We start from the raw sequence: 21,690 nt of genomic DNA on the forward strand, positions 1-21,690 counted from the left end.
CAATTAATGAGATTCTACAAAGCAGCAATTTAAATTTCGTGTGCATGAAGCCCTAAACCACAGATGGCCTCCCTAATGACAGTAATATGCTGCTGCCCCACTGGAAACCATTAGACTTCCTGCTTGTACTGCAAATGAATAAGGATGAAGGAGTCCTCGATTTTTTGTGTTATATGTAAGAGCAATTACAGAGAAGTGTGTTATCATTAGTGGGCCACCAAAGGTGGCTCCGGCAGTCTTGTGAATTTCCAGTCAATCTAAAAAGAAAAAGAAGGAAAAAAAACTAATCGGAATGCTGTCCCCATTTCTGACAGATTCACAAAAGTCCATATACCACACATTCGCATCTATTTCTTCCATTCAGGCTGTATGGTTTATAGTACTAAACAATGCTCATTTTATACTGCTGTAAAATGGTCTAATCAAAGTAAATGGCCATATTTTAACTGTTTGGAACTTTCATGTATGTGTGTGTGTATATATATATATATATATATATATATATATATATATATATATATATGTGTGTGTGTGTGTCTGTCTGTATGTATATACATATATATATATATATATATATATATATATATATATATTTGGTTCCCCTTCAAAACATCTGAAACCTATAACATCGAATTTCGTAACATCTAAATTGTGCATCACAGCATCAAACACTACAAATCACATGAAAATAACATCCCCTCCACATATAATAACACCAAACTAGCAAAAACACTTTTTCCTACATTTCTGCAGGGGGGCAAGCCCCCCTGCATCCCTCATGTGGGGGGCTCTACCCCCTACACCCCCATAAATTAAATATACCAACTCCAAGATCGCACTACAGTGGGAAAATGTTAATTTCCTAACCCCACTGTATCACTATCACCGTAAAGAATATACACATAATGTCTATATCACTTACCTGTATAGCCTAAAAATACAGAATGGCAAAATAAACACTATATAAATACCTACACTATATAAATAATAACTATAGAAATAAAAACTACATCTCATAGTTATACCATAAGATTAACAGATTAAACTATAACATTTACACGTTTGATGATATGCCATTACATGTTATACATGTTAGATGTTATGAAATTCAATGTTATGAGTTTTAGATGTTATGGTCATGATGTTTTGATTTTAGACGTTAAGGGGAACCATGTATATGTATATATATATATATATATATATATATATGTATGTGTGTGTGTGTGTATATATATATATATATACATATATATATATATATCTATATATATATATATATATATATATATATATGGGTTTACTACAGAATCTCGAAATACTGAAATCCCGAATTTCAGTATTTCGAAATTCTATAGCCAAAAGCTTTAAATCCTGAAACCCCAGAACTGCGAAAATTAAAATTGCGAACATACACTATAAATACACCACATACATAGACATACACACAATGTCCCCCAACAATCAAACATGCAATCCTACACTACGGACAAGCAGAGGAGGCTGTGCCCCCCGCACCCCCCCTACTTATATATACTAACTCAGAGATCGCATAGTCACACACACAAAGGTAACTCACACCCACATATTTCATAGCCCCTTGCACACACACATTACAGCCACCACACACACTAACATACACTAAAGCCCCTAACCAACACACTTACACATACATACTTACTGAACTTACACCTATCCCATTCACACACCGCAACACCAGAAGCACTATTCAAAATCTCCAAACTTTGGGATTTGGAATTTCATGCTTCTGGAGTTTCATGATTTAAAGCTTTCGGCTATAGAATTTCGAAATGCTGAAATTCGAGATTTCAGTATTTCGAGATTCTGTAGTGAACCCATATATATATATATATATATATATATATATATATATATATATATATATATATATATATAGAGAGAGAGAGAGAGACACACACACACACACACACATGTATATATATATATATATATATATATATATATATATATATATATATGAATTCGTTTATCATTAGTAAGTTTTTTTTTTTTTGTATAAAGATAGAAGGCTTTCATTCCTGAAATTTTTCCCTAGAGTCACCATCTTTGTCTTTTTTGTGTGGTCCCCACCCCGAAGCACTGCTTGCATTTAAATACATCGTCATTGTGAAAGTTAACACTTTTCTTACTTCAGCCAATAGTCAGTCACACTTTGGAACAGTATTACATACCTTATGTTTATATGTGAAGTAGTATTTCTTTCAAGATTTGTTTCCCTTTTTTAAAAAAATCATTCCTCATTATATTGTGTGTTCAGAAATTCACTTCAATTGTTGATGAATACCAGTTAATCTCTTTGGAAGTATAATTGCTTTCACAAACTTACACTAATGAGAGTGAAGCAGCCCAGAAAATTTATGGGTATTTGTTGTGTCATTGTCGAAGATGACTGAGTATTGTTAATGCATAGTATGACCAGCTTTATTTATTTGGTGCATGTTTAGGCAATATTTAAGGAGTTGGGACTGCCTTCCATCTGTACATACTGCATCAGATTCCATTGATACTACTTTCCATCCCTACATACTGCATCAGATTCCATTGATACTGCTTTCCATCCCTACGTACTGCATCAGATTCCATTGATACTACTTTCCATCCCTACGTACTGCATCACATTCCATTGATACTACTTTCCATCCCTACGTACTGCATCAGATTCCATTGATACTGCTTTCCATCCCTACGTACTGCATCAGATTCCATTGATACTGCTTTCCATCCCTACGTACTGCATCAGATTCCATTGATACTGCTTTCCATCCCTACGTACTGCATCAGATTCCATTGATACTACTTTCCATCCCTACATACTGCATCAGATTCCATTGATACTGCTTTCCATCCCTACGTACTGCATCAGATTCCATTGATACTGCTTTCCATCCCTACATACTGCATCAGATTCCATTGATACTGCTTTCCATCCCTACGTACTGCATCAGATTCCATTGATACTGCTTTCCATCCCTACGTACTGCATCAGATTCCATTGATACTGCTTTCCATCCCTACGCATTGCATCAGATTCCATTGATACTGCTTTCCATCCCTACGTACTGCATCAGATTCCATTGATACTACTTTCCATCCCTACGTACTGCATCAGATTCCATTGATACTACTTTCCATCCCTACGTACTGCATCAGATTCCATTGATACTACTTTCCATCCCTACGTACTGCATCAGATTCCATTGATACTACTTTCCATCCCTACGTACTGCATCAGATTCCATTGACACTACTTTCCATCCCTACGTACTGCATCAGATTCCATTGATACTACTTTCCATCCCTACGTACTGCATCAGATTCCATTGATACTACTTTCCATCCCTACGTACTGCATCAGATTCCATTGATACTGCTTTCCATCCCTACGCTGCATCAGATTCCATTGATACTGCTTTCCATCCCTACGTACTGCATCAGATTCCATTGATACTGCTTTCCATCCCTACGTACTGCATCAGATTCCATTGATACTGCTTTCCATCCCTACGTACTGCATCAGATTCCATTGATACTACTTTCCATCCCTACGTACTGCCTCAGATTCCATTGATACTACTTTCCATCCCTACGTACTGCATCACATTCCATTGATACTACTTTCCATCCCTACGTACTGCATCAGATTCCATTGATACTGCTTTCCATCCCTACGTACTGCATCAGATTCCATTGATACTGCTTTCCATCCCTACATACTGCATCAGATTCCATTGATACTACTTTCCATCCCTACGTACTGCATCACATTCCATTGATACTACTTTCCATCCCTACGTACTGCATCAGATTCCATTGATACTACTTTCCATCCCTACATACTGCATCAGATTCCATTGATACTGCTTTCCATCCCTACATACTGCATCAGATTCCATTGATACTCCTTTCCATCCCTACGTACTGCATCAGATTCCATTGATACTGCTTTCCATCCCTACGTACTGCATCAGATTCCATTGATACTACTTTCCATCCCTACGTACTGCATCAGATTCCATTGATACTGCTTTCCATCCCTACGTACTGCATCAGATTCCATTGATACTACTTTCCATCCCTACGTACTGCATCAGATTCCATTGATACTGCTTTCCATCCCTACGTACTGCATCAGATTCCATTGATACTGCTTTCCATCCCTACGTACTGCATCAGATTCCATTGATACTACTTTCCATCCCTACGTACTGTATCAGATTCCATTGATACTACTTTCCATCCCTACGTACTGCATCAGATTCCATTGATACTACTTTCCATCCCTACGTACTGCATCAGATTCCATTGATACTGCTTTCCTTCCCTACGTACTGCATCAGATTCCACTGATGCTACTTTCCATCCCTACATACTGCATCAGATTCCATTGATACTGCTTTCCATCCCTACGTACTGCATCAGATTCCATTGATACTGCTTTCCATCCCTACCTACTGCATCAGATTCCATTGATACTACTTTCCATCCCTACGTACTGCATCAGATTCCATTGATACTGCTTTCCATCCCTACGTACTGCATCACATTCCATTGATACTGCTTTCCATCCCTACGTACTGCATCAGATTTCATTGATACTGCTTTCCATCCCTACGTACTGCATCAGATTCCATTGATACTGCTTTCCATCCCTACGTACTGCATCAGATTCCATTGATACTACTTTCCATCCCTACGTACTGCATCAGATTCCATTGATACTACTTTCCATCCCTACGTACTGCATCAGATTCCATTGATTATTTTAACATATGTCAACAGATGCCCAAAGGAAACTCTGCCAGTCTGCGCGAAGCCTTAAATGTTACCATTCCACATTTTATCTTTTTGATTAAAAAATGTGCTAAATGAAGGTAGGGTGAATTCCCCTTTTCATAACTGATCCCCCTCCAAAACTGATTCAGCAGCTGATATGACCCCAAGAATTTATGCAAAACACAGAACAGAAATTGCCTGTCATCACAGTGGTAATGTACTAATACTGCAGTACTTAAAATTCTGTAAACACCCAACCTTGCATTTGGCGTTGTACTGGGTTTTACTTGATAACTAAAAGTCTATTTCTTGGCTCTATAAATGGAGTCACCCAAATGTCCTTTTCTGCTTGTCCAAATAGTCATATTCTGCTTAGCAAACTTGAACAAGAAAACTCTTTGACCAGATTAATTCACGTCACGGGGCTGCTGACTTCCTTGGAACCCTTGAGGTACTTGCACGTAAATTGTCTCCAGTTGTTACTTAGCTACAGCTGCTAAGATGGACTTCCTTAGAACTACAGGGTAGATTTCTTCCTTTGTAATTTGTAGTAAGGGTAACAAATTACTGGTGGATATGCACTTTTGATGTAGAAATGTATGTAAAAGTATACATCTCTGTTTTATAAGGTGATATATTGTATATACTATTCCTACATACTTATGATTGTATGACATAGTCACTAAAGTACATTAAATATCTATACTTTCAAATGACAACTTTAGAATCTTTATTTTACAGAAACCAAGTGAAGTATTCACAGTGTACTTTGCAAAAACATTTATCATGGTTTTGCTAGTTTTGGAGGATGTTACACCTTGTCATAGAAGCATGTTAGAATGTTTTGTTCATGAGGTTTCACCCTTGTGATACTTCAGCTGCAGAAAGACTGTAGTTCTCATAAACTAGGTCTTTAGTTGAAAAAGAATGTGGGGAAATTTCATTTTTACAACTTGGTTTCAGACTTCAGTGGGCTGCATTTTGGAACACATTTTTATTCTTATGGTGTGTGTTTTTTTTTTTTTTTTTTTACTGTTTCTTTGTATTATTTTGACTTGCATTTCCTAAACTGGCAAAAGCTTTTTTTTTTCCATGACCACCAGCCAGTAAACATTGCGTTACTTCCAAAGAATATTCTTTAAATTTTCAGGCTTTATTATCCATTCTGTTGATTTTCTTTGTGTTATTTTGGAAGTCACTCATATCATCTACTAAAGGGTGAAGTTGGAAGTTGCGTTTCATGCATCTCAACTTCTGACCATTAAAAATCATGGGACATGCCTTTAAAAATCATAACACAGGGTCAAAATGAAGAAAACCATACTTTTCTGAGAAATAAATATTTAGCTAGTAAACCACATATAATAAGTAACTGGAAATCTTTATATGGCCTTAATCCATTACGTCATGATGCTTGTACCTTTAAAATAGTGTAAATGTATGAAAACAATTAGCAGATCTAGGAGGAACAAAGCTAAATCTGAGTGCAAACATCATAGTACCTCAGTTTTAGCATTTGAGATGTATGCTCGACTGTGTTTGCTTTTAATGCAGCAATATGTTGGAGCAGATGTTCTTATCATGGAGTTTTTTAGTCAGGAAATCATGGTACATCTGTGATCAGAATGTATACACTTTATGGGCATGCACATTTAGACAGTGAATGCATTCTTGAGAAGCTGTTTTGGCCTGATAAACAGAGGAACATGTTTAGAATGCCAAGCTTGCACATGAGCAGGTAAATAAAATGTATAGATACTAGTAAAATGCATTCATGAATAGAATGATTGCAATGAAGATGCCATCCCCACCTTGAAAGAAATGAGCCCAGTTTTAGTTCTGCATTTTCCTTACGCTATAGAACACCACTAGACTGACATGAAAAATAAGGGAAAAGATTGGTAAAGAATGTTTCATTCACAGTGAAAGTAAGTAAAATGTCAGGCACAGAGGGTTGAGCCTGAGCCACTCTGCAATGCCATTCTTGGTAGGTATTTTTTAATACCTTCCCAACAGCATACTTTTCCTCAGAGTTTGTTGCACCAGTGGGCTGATTTTTTTTAAACAGAAAGTTCTTCATGTTCCCCAGTAGATCCTCAAAGAATTGTTAAAACTTTACACCACAATTCATTGATCCATGTAAAACACAGCTGGAACCCCATACCTCAAGTGTGTATATGCATGTAACCCCTGTAGTGTTGACTTTGGGGGTTATTAGGAAAGGGTCAGAACAAATTTATTGCACCTTAGAGAAAGAGCAATTAACATCAGGGATTGAAAGGTTTTGCTGTACTTTTGAGGGGCTGGAATTGCAGAGAATATTAGAAATGCTCTACAGTTAAGAACAGTAAAGAGTCGCTACATACTAGCAGCTTGCTGACTTGTTCTTTGAAGCTTGACCAGATGTGGAATAAGCAATATTGCACTGAGTAACAGCACGTAAGCCTGCTCAGTCACTATATTGCAACCTGCCTTGTCGCACACAAAATGCAGTGCTGATTTCTTTTAGCAGTTTATTAGCTACTTGCTTCACTATTTCACTGCCTGCAAAAAACTAGAACGTAGCGAAGTGTTTTTCTATTCATCTGAGGTATATTTTTCACATCTCATGGTGAGATACAACTCTCCCATTCATTGCTAAGCTTGCTATTTAAAAGTCTATAAGCCATGCCTTTTTAGGCCATATGCTCTCTCTGTCTTCATGTCGTTCTCTTTTTGTAAGAGAAGTGTTTACTGACCAGTCCTGTGCAGGTCATTTTGCTCAAAAGCCCTCAACTATGTATTCTAACCCATGACAAGCGCACTATGAAGATACGCATCCTGTTTTAATACATTAATACTTTTTTTTGTGAGGGGAATTGTAGTAAGGACTCTTTTCTTCAGAGAAAGAATGACCTTAACCTCACTGTTAGGTCAATGATAAATTATGGGTTACTTGCCCTGTAAGCATCTGAAGTTGCATCAGTGTTGCCACACCCAAGCCATTTTAACTGCAGGCATTTTTGCATAAATGTCAACTTTCAAGTGAGTAGCCTTACATGCATTCTGTTATCTCTCTAGCAAATGGTGAATGTAGAATGCACAAACCATAAATCTATGACTAATGAACCTGTCATGTTTTTAATAAATGCTTTCATGTTGGATAAGTTGGTCATGTTTTGCTGTTTCTAATTAATTCCGATTTTACATTAAAAGGAGAACGGAGTGCTGGCTCTGAGGCCTGATGAATCTTTTTTTGTAAAGTATATTTATTCAGTGACGAGCTGATGTGACCCGTGCTTAAGGAAGATGGATCTTATCAAATGGGCATGGCAAGGGAGGGGGACAAGCTGAAGTGGCTGTTTAGTGTGGGCAGGGTATCACAAGATTAAAAGTGGATATTTTCTTTGTAAAGACAGTTGACTTGAGATAGAGAACAGGAGTGTTATTGTGTTTGATGGGCAAGCTGGAAGGAGAACAGATGGAAGGGATGTTATAGACGCTAGCAGACTATGATATATGTCAAGGTGCTTACATAAAATTGCTGTAACAAAGCCAGTATGTCAGAGTTCAAGATTTCCTGAGGATATAGACAGGTTGATATGTTAATCTTCTAAACAAAGTGTGGCTGAAAGATACCTTGTTCGCAACACATTTATAGCCCACAGCACAGTGTAAACACATGTTGTAAACTTACAGGAGTATGCTATGTGATTGTCATGTACAGTTACAGGAATGTGCTGTGAGTGTGATTGTCATGTACAGTTACAGGAATGTGCTGTGAGTGTGATTGTCATGTATAGTTACAGGAATGTGTTGTGAGTGTGATTGTCATAATGTACAGCTACAGGAATGTGCTGTGAGTGTGATTGTCAAGTTGTACAGTTACAGGAATGTGCTGAGAGTATGATTGTCAAGGTGTACAGTTACAGGAATGTGCTGAGTGTGATTATCATGTACAGTTACAGGAATGTGCTGTGAGTGTCATTGCCATGTTATACAGTTACAGGAGTTTGCTGTGAGTGTGAATGTCATGTACAGTTACAGGAATATGCTGTGAATGTCATGTTGTACAGTTACAGTAATGTGCTGTGTGTGAATGTCATATGGTACAGTTACAGGAATGTGCTGTGAGTGTGAATGTCATGTGGTACAGTTAGAGGAATGTGCTGTGAGTGTGAATGTCATGTTGTACAGTTAGAGGAATGTACTGTGAGTGAATGTCATGTGGTACAGTTACAGGAATGTGCTGAGAGTGTGAATGTCATGTGGTACAGTTAGAGGAATGTGCTGTGAGTGTGAATGTCATGTTGTACAGTTAGAGGAATGTGCTCTGAGTTTGATTGTTAAGTTGTACAGTTATAGGAATGTGCTGTGAGTGTGATTGTCAAGGTGTACAGTTACAGGAATGTGCTGAAAGTGTGGATGTCAAGTTGTACAGTTACAGGAATGTGCTGAGAGTTTGATTGTCATATTGTACAGCTACAGGAATGTGCTGTGAGTGTGATTGTCATGTATAGTTACAGGAATGTGCTGTGAGTGTGGATGACATGTACAGTTACAGGAATGTGTTGTGAGTGCGATTGTCATGTACAGTTACAGGAATGTGCTGTGAGTGCGATTGTCATGTATGGTTACAGGAATGTGCTGTAAGTGTGATTGTCATGTATAGTTACAGGAATGTGCTGTGAGTGAATGTCATGTGGTACAGTTACAGGAATGTGCTGTGTGTGAATGTCATGTGGTACAGTTAGAGGAATGTGCTGTGTGTGTGAATGTCATGTTGTACAGTTATAGGAATGTGCTGTAAATGTGATTGTCAAGGTGTACAGTTACAGGAATGTGCTGAGAGTGTGGATGTCAAGTTTTACAGTTACAGGAATGTGCTGTGAGCTTGATTGTCATATTGTACAGTTACAGGAATGTGCTGTGAGTGCAATTGTCATGTACAGTTACAGGAATGTGCTGTGAGTGTGATTGTCATGTATAGTTACAGGAATGTGCTGTGAGTGCGATTGCCATGTTATACAGTTACAGGAATGTGCTGTGAGTGTGATTGTCATGTTATACAGTTACAGGAATGTGCTGTGAGTGTGAATGTCATGTAGTTACAGGAATGTGCTGTGAGTGTGGATGTCAAGTTGTACAGTTACAGGAATGTACTGTGAGTGGAGTTGGTGCAGACAAGTATACGGATTTTATGTTAAACTGCCATTACATCCTAGAGATGGAGTCAGGAGAACAATGCATTGCGTTTAGCTTTTCTAATTTATTTATTTTGTTTTTACTGGGAAGCTGCAGTAATCTGCTATAAAATAAAAAAAAGAAAACAAAAATAGGTAAGTAACTGTACTGGAAAGAAAGCACATGTATTTTTAAACCGTAATTGTCTTGGGTATGTTACCTTCACTTCATCCACATACAAAGCTAAAGAAGTTTCTTGCTGTCGTGCTGAGAAAATCTGGTTGACTACAATACAGAAGTCGTGGTCATACCTTGTTTTTCATTGGGGAATGTTATGATGTGGTGTGTAATTCAGGTGATCTTTGTGTGCTTGTCTGTTTGAAAGCTGTAGCTTATTTTCTTTGTTCCCATCTCAGGTTACTTAAAATACTAAGATATTTTACGGAATGTGTGTCTTTGTTTTATTTTTATATTTTGTCTTTTTTGTCCATGTGGCTACATGTTTGTACTCTGCATTATGCTAGTAGTAGCATTGTATTTACTGCTAGATGTAAAAAAAAAAAAAAAAAAACATTATTTCATGAGGCTGAATGAAGTACAGTGCTGATGCCTATGAAAAATACATGTTATGCTATGTCTTTTTTGAGATGTGTATGCACATGAATGTGTGTGTGTATGTAGCTGATTGCTTTTATAAAGATTTTAGTGTGAACAGACAAAACAACTTTCTCTGTGCTTCCACTGACCAGCAAAGCATGCAGTGGCAGGAAGTAGGACTTTACTTTTGCTAGGTCTGCAGGTGACGGTGGCATCTCATATTCTGAATCATTATGCTGCACTCTGAAACTAAACAGTGTAGCATGTTAGAATAAAGCTACGAGGAGAATATAGCAGCCAAAAGCAACAGACAGAGTGAAACAGTGTCAAACTAACAGTGGGATAACAAGAAGGTGAGAAGGTCAGACACACAATCAGACTCAGAATGTTTTTTTCAAAGCTAAAAATCTGTGTGCTGGTATAGACAAACATAGCCCCTGATGGAGGTTAAGTTCCACACACCATAAATTCTTGATGGGCATTTCAGTGTTTACCTTGTAATGCCCTTTTTAGCTGTAGTTACCTGCACACCATGTTATTATGCAAGAACTACAAAACTAGATTGTTAAACATTTAACTGTTGCACGCTAACAGCACTTGGCAAAGTCATAGAAAACAGAACCACTGAAGTTGGCGATAATAATGCAAATCAAATAACTATGTTTTAAAAAAAAGTAACTGGCATCATTCAGACCACTAAAGGAAGCCAGAACTTAAACAATAATGCAGGTTACAAAGAAAAACATTAATCAATAACAGTACATGTGGAGTTGGTAAAGAAAGCTGTGTAATTAATAAATTAATATAAAGAAGTAAAAAGGCGGGGAGTCCTGGAATGTGACGTTAGTAAAGGAGTAGTACAGATTGATATGGGTGGAACGGGAAGTGAAGCAGGGGTTTGGAGAGGGGGTTTTGAGGTAGATGAGGATGTTGGGTCTGAAAAAGAATGGAGCATCTTCAGGGTACGATATGGACATTAGATATTTTTTAATTTAACTGTGCACATGAGAAAGAACAGAATGTGACCTAAGAGAAGGTGGAAATGGGGGATCACCAGACATGATGGGATGAGAAATAGTAGGAATCAAATATGTTAAAGAACAGGAGCATGTGGGCTGAGTTTGCCAGAGAAGTATAAACAAAGGATAAGAGGTGAAAGTAAATGTGAAAGAAGAATTGGTATATGACGGTAGTAATGACAAAGAGAAGGAGTCCAAGGTAAAAGAACAGAAGCAGACAGTAATGGCAAATAATGAAGATGAGGCATAGCCAGATGTGACCATACAGATGTAACACTACATGAGCAATACAAAGGAAGAAAGCAGAGATCTTCAGAAAGGCAGGTGGTAGGAACAAAACAGAGGATAGAGCTTGTAAAGAAGAGTTCATGTGAGATGGGAAAGCAGTCAGATATAGGATATGGTGGGAGCCAGCCAGCTTAGAAAGGAAAGAGATCTTGGGATCCTACAACAGAGGATGTGTAGTGACATAAAGAGGGAAGGTCCAGTGTGGAGACAGAAAAGAGGATTTTGGTGATTATGCCAACTCTGGCAAGGGAGGTAAGACAGACTGGGTCACAGTTAAGCCAATCTTGGGATGAAGACATGGGAAGGTGTGAGGAAGATCTTCCGAATGAGAAAGGGGGTGAATGCATTTTGTGGAGCACTGAGGCAGCAATGACATGTCAGAAGAGACAAATGAGAAGACAGTAAGCAGAGCCAAGAAGGTGGCTGAGAAATGCCTTGATATGATAATGTAGAACTTAGAAGCATTCTTCTAAGTACTGCATTTACCTGCAAGACAGTGCACTATGGACATTGAGGATTAGGGGTTACAATGGTTGGCCATGGTGCATTAGAGAGAGAAAAGGACTTGAAACTGGGAAGTGGTTAGGGAGACCTAGCAGAGAAGGTAGCCCTGTGGTATGGGTACAGGCGACTTCTTGTTACAGAAGGCACAAATAATGCCCAGTTAATATTATTTATATTCAGATTTCTCATATTCAGAGTTTTGATAGGGGCACGTGTTTAGGCTGTGAAAAAAGAATAATATAATAATCTACTTTTATATTGAGTTCTGTACACAACTTTCTTTCATGATAGCCACCCTTTAGGATGTTATACATTTGCTTCCAGAAAGACATCAGATATTAGACGTGATGATTGTTTCTTGACATATCATAGTCTGGAAGCTGCATTTGAGATTACTGTATTTTACCCTAAAGTTACTATACTTTGAGTACAGTACTTGCTTCCCCTTCTGCATACTGAACCAAGAGGCATTATCATTTGCCTCATATTGGAAATAGGGAGGCTTCAAGGCAGGCACCTTCTTACCTTCTGTTATTTCTATGAGTTGTTGAAGGGGTCTCCTCCTTGAGTTCCTTGACTTGCCCATTTTTTCCCTGCGTACTCTAATGTTTAATGGTGCTTTCCTCTGTTCTAGATAGGGTCTCAGCATCCTGATGTGTGGCGGCTGCAGAAAGCACAGAGCTTAAGATTGCATGTTCATTTGTTAAGTCTGAAGGCAGCATCAGTTTTTGCCAGAGGTATGGTTCATCTCCATCTGAGGATTTTACTGTAAACAGCGTACTGTCAGTAGCTGCAAATTTCTCTAACCAACTGCTTTCCAGCTAGAACTGGACCTATTTCACTGCCCACACCTTAGTGTTGTAGTTAACTCCAATTTACCTTGAGGGCACTTACAAGGATATTATGGTACCTTTCCTGGAAAAGTGTAAAAACAATTTGGACTGAATACCAAAAAAAACACAGCATGGAATTTGTCATTTTAGACCAGAACATTCATTCATCATTACTTGTATTTCTTGTTATGTTTACTACTTCCAAAACCGTTAGTTTTAGGTAGTCACTATTTTGTACATATAGTATGTTTTAATTTTGCCTGTATACAGATGCACTAAAGTTAATTATGTAATTCACAGTAATGATTAGAAATTGTACTTTAGAGTCATGAAATTCATTTCAGGGGTTTCTTCTTCACCTTTTCTAGTAACTTTAAGACAGTGTCCCTGCTTATTTTTTCCTCTCAAGCTCGGGGCATGAACTTACTTTTGGTGTATTTATGAAGGGTGAGATATGCATCTGTGACACCTCATAGTCAAGGAATGAAGCAACCAGAATGCAGATTTCATATAATTCTTTGGGACTTCTAGGTTTTATTTTACAGCCTCTCCACATTGAAAATCATTTCAGGCATGAACCACTTCTTGCCAGGTTGTACAATGAAGCTGGGTTGTGATATGTGAACAGATGTGATTTTTTTTTTGGGGGGGGGGTTAGTTTGTTTCTAACATTTGCTAAACACTGTTAGGCCATTCCATGCAAAAAGCCCTTTCTGCCCCCCCCACCCCCAATTATGATCACCTTTCTCATAGAAACAAATTGATGCTTGCCACTAAGAATGGCTTCCAATATGTCTTTTTCTTAAAACCCATTGTAATAAAATATGAAAAAAAATGATATACTTGTTTCCCACCTTTATGAACTAGTATAGTCCAGTTTTCAGGTTATTGCTGAATCCAGGGCTGTGTCACAAGTTTCTGTGTTGCCATTACCTTACTTGGATAGAAGGAAGTTTCTCTGTTCACCTGTGAGAGAGGGGAGCTTTATGCAGCCTACCTGTCCCTGGAGGAGTGGTTTCAGCCCAGAAGTTCGTAGTTTATTGGCCATTTTGGGATAATTTCTATCTCTTTCACTTCCCTGCTATAAAAACCTCATTTGCACAGTTTTTACCCTTGTATTCCGCTCAGCAAATGGTGTTCTGCAGAGTCTACAGCAGCAGAGAGACAAAAGAGTGACTTTGGAGTGATTAAGTATCAGTTTTCTGCTTTTCTTGCTGTCTTAACTAATTCTGCCTAAAACGCCAGTTTTTTTTTTCTTAGCGAATCTGTGATTAAAAAGGTTGTTATTGTATACAACTCCACACAGCTCCTCGTGGTGTCCTGCAGAGTGATACAGGCAACTGGTAGGCTAAACACTCAAGTGCGCTAGCCGAATTAAAGCATTTACTGTGTTTCTATACCTAATTTCTACTACTTAAAAAAAATATATATATATCCTTGTTTCCCGCCTTTACTGAACTAGAATAGTTCAGTCTTCAGGTATTGCTGATCTCTGGGCTGTGTCATAGTTCCTGTGTTGCCCATATCCTTATTTGGATATGAGGAAGCTTCTTTGTTCACCAGTGAGAGTGGGGAGCTCTGAGCAGCCTATCTGTCCCTTGAGGAGTGGTTCCAGACCAGTAATTTGTAGCTTATTGGCCGTTTTGGGCCATTTCCTATCTCTTTCTAACCCCCTGCTTTAAAACCAGCTTTAGCGCGCTTTTGCGCTTGTAATTTAAAGTTTCTCCTGTTTGTTGCATTTACCTGTTGAGCTAGTGCGCTAGCCTGTGTTACATATTTATTGCATTTTCCTGCTGTTTGTTGCAAAAAAGAAAAAAAAAATTATCCTTGTTTCCCATCTTTCCTGACCTAGAGTAGTCCAAATACAGGCTTTGCTGTATTCTAGACTTTTGGATAGTTCCTCTGTTGCCCATTTCCTTTCTTGGATAAAGGGAGGCTTCTTTGTTCACCAGTGGCAGTGGGGAGCTTAGAGCAGCCTATCTATCCCTGGAGGAGTGTTCCCAGCACAAGAATCTGGTAGTCTATTGGCCGTTTTGGGCCAATTTCTAGCTCTTTCAAGTCCCCCTGTATAAAACCCGCTTTGGCACGTTTTTTGCACTTGGTACTACTCAGCCAAGCTCCTCGTGGTCCTGCAGAGTGGTGCTAGTAGCAGAGAGGCTAAAAGAGTGACTGCTAACCTGATAAAAGTGTTTTTCTGCTACTACCTGGGCGACTGTCCGATCTAGCTAAACTGCAAGTATTTCTGCATTCCTGAACTGTTTTAAACTGTTTAAAGTTGTTTTTGCACCTGCACTTTTAAAGTTTGTCCTGTTTGTTGCATTTACCTGTTGAGGCTACACACTCAAGTGGGCTAGCCTGTGTTACATATTTATTGCATTTTCCTGCTGTTCACTGCAAAAAAAAAAAAAAAAAAAAGATCCTTGTTTCCCATCTTTCCTGACCTAGAGTAGTCCAAATACAGGCTTTGCTGTATTCTGGACTTTTGGAAAGTTCCTGTGTTGTCCATTTCCTTTCTTGGATAAAGGGAGGCTTCTTTGTTCACCAGTGGCAGTGGGAAGCTTAGAGCAGCCTATCTATCCCTGGAGGAGTATTCCCAGCACAAGAATCTGGTAGTCTATTGGCCGTTTTGGGCCAGTTTCTAGCTCTTTCAAGTCTCCCTGTATAAAACCCGCTTTGGCGCGGTTTTTGCACTTGTTACTACTCAGCCAAGCTCCTCGTGGTCCTGCAGAGTGGTGCTAGCAGCAGAGAGGCTAAAAGAGCGACTGCTAACCTGATAAAAGTGTATTTTTTTGCTGCTACTACCTGGGTGACTGTCCGATCTAGCTAAACTGCAAGTATTTCTGCTTTTTGAACTGTTTTAAACTGTTTAAAGTTGTTTTTGCACCTGCACTTTTAAAGTTTGTCCTGTTTGTTGCATTTACCTGTTGAGGCTACACACTCAAGTGCGCTAGCCTGTGTTACATATTTATTGCATTTTCCTGCTGTTTGTTGCAAAAAAAGAAAAAAAATTATCCTTGTTTCCTGTCTTTCCTGACCTAGAGTAGTCCAAATACAGACTTTGCTGTATTCTGGACTTTTGGAAAGTTCCTGTGTTGCCCATTTCCTTTCTTGGATAAAGGGAGGCTTCTTTGTTCACCAGTGGCAGTGGGGAGCTTAGAGCAGCCTATCTATCCCTGGAGGAGTGTCCCCAGCACAAGAATCTGGTAGTCTTTTGGCCGTTTTGGGCCAATTTCTAGCTCTTTCAAGTCCCCCCTGTATAAAACCCGCTTTAGCGTGGCTTTGTGCATTGCACAGCATCGGGCAACGCCGCTTAATTGGGTTTAAACCATTCTCGGCTCCACAAAGTCTGCTCTTCACTTTTTCCCTTAGAACTGATCTAGTTCTCATAATAAACACCCTGTTCCTACTCTAAAGCCTGGCACTTGCTCACTAAAGCAATTATATAAGTCAGCACTAAAAAATTAAAAGCACTACACCATCACAAACTCCCCTTGAGTACCTTGTTCCCCATTGGCCATTTTTTCAATTATAAAGGAATTCCCAATACTATTCTAGCATGTCCAAAGGTCAGTTGTCAATCTCCTCTCCGGTCCAGCTGGTGAATCTTGAGGCAATGTTACAACTGTGTCATGTACACAGACAACTCTCTCCTCCTCCCAACAAATTCCAACACATGTGAGAGATGCAACCATATAGCCAAACTGGAGGCTAAGCTCTCTCAACTCAGTACTGGCGTAACCAGTCAGGAGGAGAAGGAAACCAAACTCACTACAATTCCAGTCTCACATAGACCTACTATGACAGCAAACCAAACACATAAACACACAAAAACATACTCGGAGGCTCTAAATAAAAATCTGCCTAAGCAAGAGACCTCCAAAGCAGACACCCAAGCAACCGCTACCCCAAAACAAAACACGTGCAACACATAGCTCACAAAGCCAGTGTGCCGAACAGCCACAGCCCTTAAGGCTAAACAACACACCTGATACACTTGTAATAGGTGACTCTATCGTCAGGCACACTGACGTCCCGCTCACCAGGCTGAACAAGGAGAAGGTCACGGTGAGCTGCCTGTCGGGCGCTAGGATCCGCCACATAACACAAGCACTCAGGTCACTCCAAGGCAAGTACAAATATGACTCCGTCATTGTCCATGCTGGTGTGAATGACCTGAGACGTACCTCCCTGGACTACATGAAAAGAGACATAGAGGAGCTCTCTGAGCATGTAGCCCAGGCCGGTATGACCCTGACCTTGAGTAGCATCTTACCCTCACCAAGAATGATGCCACAATATGAAGACAAGATGATCAATTTCAACAATTGGCTTAAGTATTGGTGTCATTCAACAGGGATCCAATGCCTGTCAGCCTGGGATGACATGCTCGACAAGCCACAATGCTTCACTAGGGACGGCTTGCACCTGTCACCCCTGGGCTTTCGGATATTGGCAAAGGCTCTTGCCACCCCCATAGTGCCTTTTTTAGGCAAGGCTCAAAAGACAAACCCACCTCCATAGGTATCACAAGGGATAAGAAACTAAGAGTAATGCTACTCAATGCCAGAAGTCTAAACCTCAAGATGCACGCACTCGAAACTCTCCTTAGCATGGAGAACATCGATATCTGTGTAGTAACAGAAACCTGGTTCAAGGCTCCCGAGAGCACCCCAGCACTTCCAGGTTATACCTCATACCATGTTTTTCGGCCCCAAAACTTGGACCGAACCACAAAAGGAGGGGGAGTATCAATATTCGTCAAAGATACCCACACCTCCAGGTTGGTGGCACAGCACGAAGCATCAGAGACTATCCATGTGCAACTAACAGTGGGTAAAACTGCCTTCCAGTTTATAGCCTGCTACAGACCACCCTCCCAAACCCAGGAACCCCACTCGGCCTTCCTGAGAACACTGGAAAATATGAAGGGTCTCTCCAACACCATTATATTGGGCGACTTCAATTATCCAAACATAGACTGGGAGCATTACTCTAGCTCCAACACCCTAACCCAAAGGTTCCTAGAATTTATAAACTCAAATGCTATGGAACAGCTTGTTACCACTCCCACAAGAGGGAAAAACATACTGGACCTGATCATCACCAACATGGAGTCTCTATGCTCCAGACCAGAAGTGTATCCCTCACTGGTAAGATCAGACCATAAACTAATCTCACTAGATATTCACATCCCGACCCCAGCCCCTGCCCAGAAAACCACAGTGAAAAACGTCTCTAAAACAAATTTCACACTCCTGAAAACCGAGGTGGAATCCTTCAAAGCCCCTGGGTCTGTGGAAAATATGGCCCAGACCGCAGAATCCTTTATAAACGCATTCTGTGAACACCTTCAGGAATGCATGGATCATGCAATCCCAAACAAAACCAAGACCCAGTCCTCCAAAGGCAGGCGTCCTGTCTGGTGGACCCCAGCCATAAACAAACTGTACAATAGAAGGAGGAAACTACTACATGATAGAGCAAAATCCCAAAAAGGGAAGGCATCTCTGATCAGTATTAGCAAAAAACTATGGGCACTCATAAAATCGTCGAAGGCCAGCTTCGAGAGAAAAATTGCACAAGACACTAAGGATAATCACAAGGCTTCCTTTAGTTATGTTAGAAACCTGGGTGGGAATTCCCAGATATGCTCAGAATTAGTCCAAAATGACAAAACATACACCGAACCCACAGACATTGCCAACATCCTAGCTGACAGGTTCAGCGCAAACTCCCCCCCCCCCTTTCCCACCAAAAGGGCAAATATCTATCCCAGCAGAGTGCTGCCCCCCTGACATCTCAGATGCTCAGGTAAGAGCTGCCCTCTCCAAAGCAAAAAACACAGCATCAATGGGTCCAGACGGTGTCCTGGGCTGCGTCCTACATGGACTCCAAGAAGAACTAAACCCAAACATAAAACTACTGTTCAATCTCAGCCTTACTACAGGATATGTACCCAAAGAGTGGCGTACAGCAACAGTGGTCCCTCTCCACAAAGGTGGTGCCTCAACGGATCCTGGAAACTATCGCCCCATAAGCCTGACTAGCTTGGTCTGCAAAGCTATGGAAAGGATCATCATGGACCTCATAAATAAAGATATTGGGGACCTACAGACACTGGATCCTACCCAGTTCGGCTTTGTTAAAGGCAGATCCTGCCTCTTAAACCTGGTCGATTTCTTTGAAACAGTCACCAAGGCCATTGACGAGGGGAAGGTGGTCCACACAGCCTACTTGGACCTCACAAAAGCCTTCGATACAATACCCCACTCGGGCATTATAGATAAGCTCACCAGCTTAAATATAAACCCCTATGTCACTAGATGGGTTGCAAACTGGCTCAAGGACAGAACCCACATGGTTAGAATTGCTGGAGCCATGTCAGACTCCAAACCAGTTACAAGTGGCGTCCCACAAGGCTCAGTCCTGGGACCTCTCTTGTTCGGTATATATTTCTCGGAGGCACAGGCCAACACAGAAGGACTGTGGCTGACCAAGTTCGCAGATGACTGCAAACTGGGCACCATAATCGACTCTCCAGCTGACACAAGCATCCTACAAAAGGGCCTCATAGAAACAGACAACTGGTGCCAGAGCCATGGCCTCAAGCTAAATGCCAAAAAGTGTATAGTCATCCCCTTCGGCAAAAACAAAGTGCCCACAAATTACCACATAGATGGTAATCCATTAAGTACGGAAGAAGTAATTAGGGACCTGGGGATCCAAGTTGATAGCAATCTCTCATTCTACAACCACGTGGCCAAAGTGGTTAGAAAATCATTTTATATAGCCCACCTAATCATGAAGGGATTCACATCTAGATCAGGGGATGTCATCATGCCTCTTTACTCATCCCTCATCAGGCCCATAATTGAGTACAATGCCCCTTTTGGGATGTACCTTGCCAGACACCTGCAGCAACTGGAAAGACTTCAAAAGTACCTCACCAAGAGGATCAAAGGGCTCAAACAGATGCCATACGCTGCCCAGTTAAAGAAACTCCAGCTCTACTCAGCGGCATACCGCCTGCTCAGAGGCGATCTGTGCCTGACGTATAAAGCCATGTCCAACCCGGAATTAATGGACATGCTGCACCTCAGAAAATCCAAATCCCATCAAGCTACACGCTCGAGAGACTTGAACCTCAGCACTGAAATAAATAGGACATGCTGGAGGGACAAATTCATAACCTAGAGGCTCCCTTCACTCTGGAATAAAATCCCAGTCCAGGTTAGGCAGAGTCCCTCATGGACTCTCTTCAAGAGGAATCTTGATGAGTGGATGCGAGATCGTAGATTTACTCCGGGTATCACTTCTGTGTCACTGTTAGACAGATGCACAGTATACTAACCTCGAAAAAGGGCATAGCAAAATTAATTTTAAAATGGGTGGCGAAAGCCAAACACACTCTGTCTAGGCTTGTAAATGCCCTAGGGGCAGATAGCCTAGTATGAACCTATGCCTTCTATGTACCTGCTACAGAGACTGCCAATTGTACTTTGTCCTTGTAAGAGTTGTACACCACCACATATCAAATCTGCTGTTTACCTCTCTTGCTCTAAGTAGCAAAAGGTAATCAGAGACCAGTCAAATCTCATCTTAAGTAGTTGGTTGGTTGACTGTACTGTTTTTTCTTTGCATGCTGGAAGTTTGCAGGCTTCTATCTGGGTCTCTAATATCCATTCCAGTTAAAGGATAGGTGTTGTGCATCTGCTGCTTTCACCAAACACTGGAAACAAAATCGTTGCTTCCTAGACTGGTTTCTTGTCATTTGGCTAAGACCCCTTAGGTCGAAAACTGATCAGTTAAATGTCCCTCATTGCTTGCTATGCTCATTGGTACATAAATGCATTGCCAACGTGAAAAATTATATATATTTGCTGAAAATACATTTCTGCAGCACCTGAAGGAAAAACCTACAGGTACAAATGATACAAACCAGACCTAAGGAATGTCCTTCTTGCTAAACTGGCAGCTATCATGGCAAAGAACTGTCTTCTTAATGTCATCCTTGGCAATTGCGAAGGCTGTTTGCTGCCATGGAATATCATTTTCCTAGTTAAGAAAAAAAAACTTTGCAAACTTCACCTCCCTTTTTGCAATGTTGTGACAGGTGATGATCATTCCACATTTGGTTTCCCCTTATCGTTTTTGGCAAGTTCCACCTGTGGAGTACATGACACGTGACATGGCATTAAGTTCTGGCAGTTGGCATAGGCAAAATTCTGGTTGTTGGCACAGAGGATATAGGCTTTGAGCTGTGGCACAGGCTTTAATTCCTTCAGCCTTCATTTTCCTGCTGTGTGACCTTGACTAAGTCACTTTACCAGGCAGTGGTTTGGGTCAGTTGGGATTCTGGGCTAGGCTCATTAATGACATCCCCGACTACATGACTATTAATGACCTATGACTTTTTGCAGCTGCTTTGCATTTCATACGGCTGCTCTCAGCCATGTTAAATGTTGCCAGAATCC

At 40.3% G+C, this 21,690-nt stretch overlaps 1 protein-coding gene across 2 annotated transcripts in view; it reads left to right on the top strand.

Moving 5' to 3' along the window:
• Positions 1 to 21,690, top strand: part of DIAPH2 (diaphanous related formin 2) — a 5,354,951-nt gene that overhangs the window by 4,842,918 nt on the left and 490,343 nt on the right. The gene's annotated exons all lie outside the window — the stretch shown is intronic.

The sequence above is a fragment of the Protopterus annectens genome, chromosome 15.part0 (genome assembly GCF_019279795.1).
Source record: "Protopterus annectens isolate FY-2018-M chromosome 15.part0, PAN1.0, whole genome shotgun sequence".
Classification (NCBI taxonomy): domain Eukaryota; kingdom Metazoa; phylum Chordata; order Ceratodontiformes; family Protopteridae; genus Protopterus; species Protopterus annectens.